Genomic DNA, 10,733 nt, shown 5'->3' with positions numbered 1-10,733 from the left:
GGCTAGAGTATAATGGCATGATCTTGGCTCACAGCCGGATCTTCCTCCAGGGCCCAAGCTATTCTTCCTCTCAGCCTACCTAGTAGCCAGGACTGCAAGTGTGCACCACTACGCCCAGCTAATTTTTGTATTTTTAGTAGAGATGGGGTTTCACCATGTTGGTCAGGCTGGTCTTAAACTCCTGACCTCAAGTGATCCGCCCACCTTGGCCTCCCGGAGTGCTGGGGTTACAGGCATGATCTGCCATGCCCGATCAAACTTTTAGAAATTTTAAGAGCACAGAAAATGAAAAATACACATATAACATTTTGACACAATCTAATAAAATCAAATCCTAAGGCTCTCTCAATCTTCTGATTAGTTTTGATTGTTATGTGTCAAGGAGGATCAGTTTGCTTAAAATATCTTGCCCAAGTTAAATCACTAATTTATTACTGAGTCATTCTGAAATCGTTTATATATTTTAAATTTTCTGTCTTCTGCTTTAGAAAGTGAATGCTCTGTAACTCGCACTAAAGATCTGGTATGCTTAAAGCAAAACTTCCCCATTCTTTCCTACTTCTTCCCATTCCAGGTGGATTAGTTATATCATCTGACATCTCTGGTGCTTCAGTTGGTTTATGACATCTCACTTCACATTATACCTATTAGAATCACTACCATCGGCCTCTGAATTATTAATCTCCAGGTAGTTTATTACTACCGTCTCTTTGTTTTTGTTTTTTGTTTGTTTGTTTTAAATTATTGGTCTTCAGCTTGTAACACAGCTTTTTCAATCAGGTACCTCTTATTTCTTGAGAGAGCTTCTACCTGAAATGTTGAAATGTTTTATCCTAAAATGCTTTCAGCTTTTCTTCTCAGGTGATGCACAAACTGTGGTATTAAAAATAAGACCTATATCTTGTGTACTACTCACTAAATGACAGGCGCTGCATGATATTCTATCTGAGTGACACAATTCTGAAAATAACAGTGTGATATAAAAATTATTATTAGCATTAGGCATAAGATCAAAAGATATCTCAGTCAGGTTACAATGGCCTTGAAAGACGTGGAGCTAAAAAGAATAGTCAAAATTTAACCTCAGCAAGGCTTGGTTTTCATTATGCAGTTGAAGACTATGATGTCTTTTAAACTTTTATCTTCTGTCCTTTCCAAGCTATGTGTTACAGGACATTTATTTTCTTCACATACTGAGCACTCCAGGATAAAGACTAAAAGGATAATTAGTGGTATTAGTTTTCCCTGGTTGGTAAGGATCCTTACATAAAGCTTCCACACTCTTGCCTCCTAATACCTTGTGTTACCTTTCTTAAGAACATTAACTGTCTTTACAAGGCAGAGTTAATCATTCAATTCTCTGTGCAACTTTTTCGTACCATTTAATTTTTGTTTAGCGACTCAGTAGCAACTATCCTACAAAGGTCATTCTAGTCTACCAGTTGATTTGGCCATCAAATTACTTATTTTACTTATTTTGTTTCACAATAAATTATAATAGATATGTGCTTCTTCAACTAACGATATATGCAGACACGTTTGGTTAGTCCCTCACATTAATATTTCTAAATTAAAATACATATACTTAAAAGATATTCATTTGCTATTCAAAGGAAAACTGTCAAACTTTCATGTTTTGTCTCAAGAAAGAGCTCAAAATTTGATCAATTAATCAGTAATATAAAATCCCTTCCTCTCCAAAATAAATTTTATTTGTAAATTTCAAAAAAAAAAAGAAAAATTATTCGTTTCAATCTAGAATGTGATGATAACAAAAGGACTAATCACTGCATACAGAAGCACTCTGAAAGGAAATAGATCATTGTGATTAGGCGAGATGAGACACTTCAGAGGCTGCACTGCCAAGTTGAATTATAAAATTAAGTGTCATTCAAAGAAATTTTTTTGCAAAAGTATGTGATTTACTTCTGTAGGCAGTTATTACAATACTGCCTCAATCCAGAAGGAATATGAGGTGGTGAGGCATCCCTTGGTTCAATTCCAAAACTGAAAATTAGACTACAATATCCTTAGAAGTCAGGAATAAAACTCACCATGGCTCATTATGTTTGGTTCAAAGTGCACAACATTAATGAACACATCTACTATAAAAGAAAGTAGATTCACACTCTCTTCCTAGGAGGAACCCCCAAAGATTTCAACTTAGGTGCTTATTATGCCAAAGCAAAAATGCAACTCAAGAATGCAAAGTAAATATAGAGTCAGAGCCAACAGAGGAGAAAAGTCAGACCTAGGAAAGTTGAGTACAGACGGCTGCACAAGAAGCATAAGGCCAATGCCCTGTGGTCTCTGTGTGTTTATTCTTTTCTGTCACATGTGAGGCTTCAGTTTCCATGTACCAATGTCCATCTACTCAGAAATCATGATTGCAGGCCAATCAACAACAGATAGTCCAAACTCCATGATGGCTTGGGGTTTAGGGGTTCAGTAGGAAGCTCTCTGGCCTGAAGCCTGAAAAGTCATAGGTTCATATTCTGCTTAGGGAAGAAGCTGGTTAGGTATACCCCAAATCATATAGGGCTAGTGAAATCTCACCTATTCATTGAGTAGTTACTCAGGATCTCATGGTCTAAGAAGTCAACTGGGCTGGGCTGGGGGGTAGAGGAGGATTCAAAACATCAAAAGCCACAAAATCAAAACAAGAAAAAGTGTTGAAAATCATGCCTTGAAAAGCAAATAGTAAATATAATAGTGACTAAGTAGCAACGAATGTCCAACCTTCCTCTCTGACCATGTAGCAAGAACCAAACAACACTGTGTGTGGCCACCATGAAGCTGACACAACAATTTACATCACGTGGATGATGGACCTAGATTCTTGTTCTACACTGGTGGAAATCATGGAACAGTCTGGCTGTGAATTAAATACAAAAATAGCAACCCCTACACTCTAGCAAAATATAAAGTACATGTGAGCCCCCAACTCCAAGCTCATTATGCAGAGTCTCTCTGAAACCCAGCACCCAGCATTTGCCGTTACCCACCTCCAAAAGGGTAAAAGTAAACATTGGACCTGCACTGGTGTTAAACTGCCACCGGATCCTCCCCGCTGTCTCCCTCCTCCTCTTCTTCTTTACAGACAGGTAATGTTGGATCTCGAAGGAACTGGGGGCTCCCACTCTAGGCAAAGGTTGGACAGGTGATCAATGTACAGCATGAGATTTGGCTGTGCCTACGTGCCTCCGACAGAGCTGGATCATCTGGGACAATGAAAATTATAAGCAACAAGAAAGCAGTATTAACAGCAAGGGCAGGGAAACCAGGACAGCACACACCACAGTTCCTAGGACAACCAGCAACCATTCCTCTCCTCATTCAGTCATTCTACACACATTCATTAAGCATGGTGCCAGGCTCTGGAGATATTGTAGTGACAAATAGGAACACAGGCCCTGCCCCCATGGAGCTTATGGGGTATGTGGGAGAAAGACGAGACAGGCAGTTACAGGACAGCAGGTAAGGAAACCTAGAGGGTGCCATGGAGCACAAAGCAAAGGCAGCCAACCCAGACTGGGGATGAGTGAACAGGGAAGGCTTCCTGGGAAGAAGTGACATGTAACACTGAGCCTGGAGAACCCATGGAGTTAGCCAGCCAAGACTGGGGTGGGTCAGCATGTGCAAGATTCCTGAGACAGAGAGCATGGCTGGTCCAAAGGGCTGAAAGTTCTTTGTTCGCAGCTATTCTGCAGCCTGTAATCCTACATCCAACCAGAGCACCCAGCTTTGGAGTCTGCAGCCCTGATTACAGGAGGAACTGGTGCTCCGCCAATGCCCACAACCCAGTTGCATTTTGACCTCTGTCAGTGAGATCTCAGGAAACGAAAGAACTTAGAAAATAGCTTTGTTTTTTTCTTCTATGAGAAGAGAGAAAAAAAAATAATGCAGAGTTGAACTGCTGTGGAATAGACCCAATTGCAGCAATCTTTTCTGCGCACCAGCATCAGGGGTAAGGGAGATGCCATCCTCATGGAGATTGTTGAAACAGACAAGAAGGTGGATCACAGTTTGGTATCACAATACGGGAGCCCGCTTTGCCCTTTCCTTTCCTCCAAGTCCCTGCGAAATTGCAGGGAGAGCGCTTTGTTCTTCTTATCCTTGGTGTCGACGTCTAAAAGGCTATCACAGACTTGATACCTCCCACTTGCCTTATGCAACTAAGGGAAACCAGATAGCTTATGAAGCCAATCTTGTCAGGGGCCTCCACGTGGAAGAAAAAAACAAAAACAAAACAAAAAACCCCCACAGTCTTGGGTTTGTCCCAGCAGCTTGAATAATCCCCAGGATTCTAGCTACCTTTGCCTTATGAAAGAGACCACTGGAGAGGATGGCTTAAGACTGGGTAGAAAGCATGTGGTCATTGACCAAAGACACATAGTCCAAAGGAGCTTTCTGTTTTAATATTATCATATGATCCAAGTCCTACAAACGACATCTTTGATTGAAATCGAAAAGCAACAAAACCCTCACCCAGAGCAAGCCGTGTTTTTAGAGACAAAGAAAGGATATCTTCTTAACCTATGACAACACAAATTTGTTTAGGTTTTCCCTCCACCAAGTAAGTAAGCAATTAGGTTTTTACAATAAAAATATCCCTGTGCATGTGCAAACACCAGAAGCAATCATATAATTACCCTGCCCAATCAGATTCAATTGCTGACAGTTGAGTTCCCACTGCTCATTAACTTCAGATCGCAAAGAGGTCTTTACGGAAGCCCTTTCCTTCTCTTCACAAAGGTTCCTATGGTGCCGCGATCAGCCCTGCCACTACCTCATGCAAGATAATCACCCCCAAATCACCAGGGCCAAGGCCAGCCCCCTCTGGCTTCCTTCTGAAAAAATAAAATGAGAAATTCGAAGACACGTTGGCCTAAACACGCTTGCTTCATTTGGGGATCTCACTCCCAAATATAATAGTAACCTTTCACCCCCACACTTTAAGTGCTGTAATTACATAATTAAAACCAATTATGTCATTTAACAGAGACTTTTTCAAGATACGGCAAGTCAATTACCTCCATCATTGACCTCAGAAGATTTCCCACACTGACCTGCAACAATGAGAACTGGGATAAATTTAGACACTGGCTTCCGAAGGTTGGCACGGACTAGCGGGGTGGGTTGTAGCTGGTCTAGATTCTTTGAGACTCTAGAAGCTGAACTGAATTCATTCCCATTTACACCATCACTATTTGTTTGCCCAATCCTTCCCATGTCCCAAGATAATTGCTTGATTTTTTTATAACCACTCTGACGGAATGATTATTTCCATGTTGCAGACAGGAAAAGAAGGCAGGGAGGGTCATAAAGTTATCCGAAGCCAAGCAGCTAGTGTTAACAGCAAGGCTAGGGCAAGACCTAAGTTTTCCACCACAGAATTTAAAGTCACCATGGAGCGAATGGTGTGTGGGTGACTCTCTTACTCTAATTTCCCTTTGAGGCCACACATGTGCCCCCACTTTTACTTAATTCACCTGCATGGCAAAAGGTTCCACTGCAGCTCAGAGGGTGTGCCCTAAGTTAGGCCACAGCCAATCAGCTTCCAGCATTCCTCCCCTAACCAAAGCATTGGTTCAGGATGAGCACATGATCCCATCAAAGCCAATGAGAGACACTGGCACTTTTTGCGGGGCCTGTGGGACCTCTGCCTAACTGTACTTGGAGTGACAGGAGGTAAGACTGGAAGTTGAGCAGGCATCATGCTCCACCGAGGAAGTGAGGGTGAATGGAGCCCAGAGATGTGGAGGGAGAAACTGGTTCCAGGAAACACCCTCTATTCCTCATCCCTTCATGCTGCGAGTAGGGGCATTGAAAACACGGGTTATTCAAAAGCGCACTGGAGAAAGCAGGAAGAGCGCCACCTATGGCTTAGGTATGCTCCATTTCGAGGATGGAATCAATCGACTGTGACTCCGAGGCCTGCCTCCTGCTTGCGACAGTTAAATGCCTCCAGTTTTTGAGTTATTTAAAGAACATACCATTTTATGGGCAAGAGGAAGCACTTTAATCTGCAAAATGATTTTTATCACAAACTAAACATCCTTGTAACTTTTTGGTCCTCTGCTTTGGTCGAAGTTGTCTCTCCTTGGAGCTCAGACAGCTGTTGGAGCTCAGAAGATCTGCCTCCACCCTGCACTTTGCCCTGCTCGCTGGTACCCTGGTGCTCTCCAATTCCTGGATCTATGTGGGATGTAAGAACTCAGGATCAGGACGCTTACACGCATCAACATGGGGGCATTTTCTTTCTCTTTTCTTTATCCCAGGACTTGAGGGAGAGCAAAAAACAAACCAAAAAACAAAACAAGAATTCCTCTAATTCAAGGTTTTCAGCCTTGACACTTGAACTTTTGAGCCAGACAATGATTTGTCATCAGGACTGCTTTGTGCAATGTAGGATGTTCCTGGCCTCTACCCACTAGATGACCCATTAGCACTCCTCATTTGGGGACAACCAAAAATCTCCGTGGACACTGACAAATGACCAGGGATGGGGGCCAAGATCCTCCCTCATTTCCCAGTTCCCCATTTCCTGGTTAAAAACCACTGCTGATAGCATCTTTAAAAACATAATTCCTTGTAGTATTATGTTGTGAGACTGAGGGAACCACCACCCTTCTTAGAACTTTACAAGAGCTATACAAAATATTCCCTGAGGAGAACTGACTTAAAGAAACTCCAAGATACCAGCCTGGGAAACATAGTGAAATCCCATCTCTACAAAAAACCACAAAAAGTAGCCAGGCATGCTGGCATGAGCCTTTAGTACCAACTATCTGGGAGGCTGAGGCTGAGGTAGGAGGAATCCTTGAGCCTGGGAGGTCAAGGCTGCAGTGAGCCCTGATGGTGCCACTGCACTCCAGCTTGGCCGACAGACCGAGACCTTGACTCCAAAATAGCAATACTACTCACTGTCAGGGCTGTGAAGCCACATAAGACTTGACCCATTAAGGACCAGAGTGAAGAAAAATGTATCAAATAGAAATAATTTTACCTAAGCATTGGCAAGAGGAAAAAGACATGGAGGAGAAACATAGAACTGAAAAGCAGTGAGGCATCTATATGGTGAGTTCCAGCATGGGTACTCAGCTTCTCACTTTCACAAGTAACAAAATGGAACTTTAAGGTTAGTGCTGGGTTTCCTGGATTCAAAACCCAAAGCTAAAAACGTGGAAGAGGTTTGGTGTCATCAGAAATGATCCTTCCAGTAAACGCCTAAAACTCACTCACTCTGCAGAAAAAAGCCAAAAATGGTAAAGCTTCACTTATTTGGACAAATGTGGGAGAAGTCATTTAAAATAAGCAAAAGTGATGGATTTATAGAATATTTTTCAAGGAAAGGCATTTACTTGCTTTCAAATGCCAGCAGTAATTAAGTGTGAGCTGGCAGAGGTCCTTCCTTCAGGATTGGTTTGAATGAGAAGACAGAATTTATTGAATTAATGTAAGCATTGTTAGGCCGGGAAGAAGGGCTTTGAGTTAGTTTGTCCTCTCCATGAGCTAATTAGTTGTATCTTCACACAGGCAGCTGGCTGAGACCAGCCCAAGAGTTCCAGAATAGTGGGGTTCCAATGAGGCTTTGCTTCCAGGCACAGACATCTGTGCACCTTGAGGTACTGATCAAGTCAGTCAGGAGAACCAGGCTGGCTTGTGTGTGAAGGCTGGACTGTTTGGGGGCCTCACTGTGTGAAAAGATTTGGATTCTAGCAGTTTATTTCTCTACAAGTTCTAATGCCTGGAGAGATGGAGAGGCCTATTAAGGGAGTTCAGCTGACTGGAGCTGGGACATCACTGCTTCCTCAGATCCCAGGCAGCCTCCCCTCCAGCTATCAGCATGTCTTGGCTGTCCCATGCTGTCCCCTCAATCTCCGAATGCCCTCCCTTCTCTCCATCACCAGAGAACTGTGACTGCCTAGGGAGCAACCATGTCTTGAAAGGAGAAAGAGCAAGAATAAAGGTGTCTCTGAGGGGCCTTGGTTCTCCTCCCCTAGTTCTTTTAGGCGTTTTGTTTTGTTTCATTTGGATAAAGAGCTAACATTTAGAACAATAATAGAAAAATAGAAGTACTTGTCTGGAGGGTCTAGCAGAGATCCACAGTGACCCTTATGAGCTGTATAAAGGACTGTCCCTTCTGGAGTCTAGTAATTAAATCTGAAAGAGTAGTCCTCAAATCTTGTTAGAGAATGAATTTCTCAGGGTATACTCTTCCTGTGGCTAAGAAACCCCATCCCAGCCCCTCTCTACTGGAACCATTCATCCTGGTCAAGTGTCTTTCTCAGAATACCTGGGTAGGTCAATAGAGATAAACAAGAAGCGCAGCCCACCTCCTAGTTTCAGCTGGCACTAGAACAAGAGAATAAGTTGTGTGTGTTTTGGTGGAGGTGCCTCCTGATTGAGTCTACACACTGGCTTGTGAACCTGTTGTCTGTACTAAAGAAGTTATCCCAAAAATGAGGCTCTATGTACACCATAGACAAGTACTGTCCTCCCCAGGTCCTTTCAGCATGAACTGAGAGAGGGACAGTCTCAAGGTGGCAGGTGTCACAGAGGTCACTCTCATAGTCAACAACTGAAGAAGACTTTCCAAAACAGCAACTCCTTGCTTTTGCCCCAGATAAGCCTTATTCCCAGCATCAAGAAAAGGATTTCAATGGTGTGTGGACTCCTGGTTCAGGCAGAAGTTGGTATCCAGAGATGTCATTCCTTATTTATCAAGTACTTATTTAGCAGGTCCAGAAATGTTATGCAAAATTTGGTGTTCATGCTTATATACTTTATTCTGAGGAGCAGAATTCTGGTAGCCATATTCTTAAAGTAGTTTGAAGCTCAGCATTAAAAATTAAGCAACAGTTGGCATAAAGTGATCCCTTAATTTTTCTTTTTTTTTTTTTTTTACCAGCTTTTCCAAGCCAAAATTTACATACCATCAGGGTCATCCATGTTAAGTGTAAAGTTCAAGAATTTTGAGTAAACTTATAGAATTGTGCGACCATCACAACAAAGCAGTTTTAGAATGTATCTACTATCTCCAAAAGACCCTGCGGCTGTTACAGTAAACTTCCCTTAATTTTTGCAGCAAATGTTCTAGAGTTGAAAAGAAAGCTCTTTCTATATCTGCAAGGCTGATGCATTTTTCTCCCTTCCAAGAACTCTACTAAAAAATTATTTGTTATTTATCTGAAATTCAAATATAACTGGTGAAAGGGACCAGGACAGCAGGGACCAGGGCTGCAAAACAACTCCCGAACTAACTTAGGCAAACAATTCCAGGAATCTAGAAAGCAGAACAGACCGGGTGAGCAGACCGGGAAAACAAGCCCTACCCCTACCCTACCCCTACCCTGCAAGCCCCTGATAAACGTCATCAGGGTTTCAAAATGTAACCGCCCTACCCCTACCCTACCCCTACCCTGCAAGCCCCTGATAAACGTCATCAGTGTTTCAAAATGTAACCGCCCTACCCCTACCCTGCAAGCCCCTGATAAACGTCATCAGTGTTTCAAAATGTAACCGAAATACCAGAAATGGCGGGAACTGATCATAATCAGCCAAATCACCTTGTTCAAATGTCAGCCAATCCTAAGTCTGATGTGTACAAAATCCCCTATGACTCTGTACCTGTTTACCCCTGACTATAAAAATGCTGTCTGGAGCCCAGTTAAGGAACTTTCCCGTTCGTCTCATGACTAGTGAGGAAGTTCCAGGTTCGAGCCTGTAATAAAGATCCTTGCTGCTTGGCTCTGACTCCGGACTCTGGTGGTCTTCTCTGGGGAATAAGCGGTCTGGGCATAACACTGGATGTCCTGTATTTGTGAAATCTGGCAACCCTAATCCAGGACCAAAGCAGAATTAACCAAATAAATGAATGTGCATGTCTCGAAATAAATGTACTTTTCTGGAGCATTGTAAATAAACGTGCATTATTTTCTTAGTTTTGAACCATTTGGGTTCTAAGATAGTCAGAACCTAGTTCCAGTTAGAATACCAGTTGAGAACTAAGCTACAGACACACCCTGAATAATCCACAACCTAATTGCTGTTTTACAAGCAAGCCTGGGACCTCAGACACTCGTAGGATTATATGCTACATTTCCCTTGAAAGGTTAAAGTGGATGTAATCGTTAACCTTGCAGCTCACAATCAGAACTGGAAAGGTGACTTTTAGGGGCACAAATTATAGGGAAATCATTCTTAACCATTTTGGGGGGTGGTGTCACAAACTCCTTTGGGAGAATCTGATAAAAGCTGTGAACCTTCACCACAGGAAAATGCATGTATACTCGTTCACAACATTTTCCAGGTAATTTTATTTAGGTGGGAGAGGTTTCATAGCTTCCATGACATTGTTCATGGAACATTCATTCAAGGGTTCAAGAGCCTGAGCAAACTGATTAAAACCATCCTGGATTCTTATGCCTTGCTTTTCTCTTCCTCCTGTTTGTGTGGGAAGTGAAGAAGTGAGGATAATGGCAAGGGAACTGACTAACTCAAGACATGGCTGTGGCTGGGCTTGGTGGCTCATGCCTATAGTCCCAGCACTTTGGGAGGCCAAGGCAGGTGGATCACTTGAGGGTCAGGAGTTCAAGACCAGCCTGGCCAACATGGTGAAACCCCCATCTCTAAGAAAAAAATACAAAAAATTAGCCGGGCGTGGTGGTGGGCACCTGTAATCCCAGCTACTCGGGAGGCTGTGGCAAGGAGAATTGCCTGAACTCAGG

At 42.7% G+C, this 10,733-nt stretch overlaps 1 protein-coding gene across 2 annotated transcripts in view; it reads right to left on the bottom strand.

Moving 5' to 3' along the window:
• Nucleotides 1-10,733, bottom strand: part of ERC2 (ELKS/RAB6-interacting/CAST family member 2) — a 987,567-nt gene that overhangs the window by 109,392 nt on the left and 867,442 nt on the right. The gene's annotated exons all lie outside the window — the stretch shown is intronic.

This window comes from Colobus angolensis, unplaced genomic scaffold (assembly GCF_000951035.1).
Source record: "Colobus angolensis palliatus isolate OR3802 unplaced genomic scaffold, Cang.pa_1.0 Scaffold26, whole genome shotgun sequence".
NCBI lineage: Eukaryota > Metazoa > Chordata > Mammalia > Primates > Cercopithecidae > Colobus > Colobus angolensis.
Note: the sequence above shows the minus strand (reverse complement) of the source record. Positions and strands in the feature narration are given on the sequence as shown.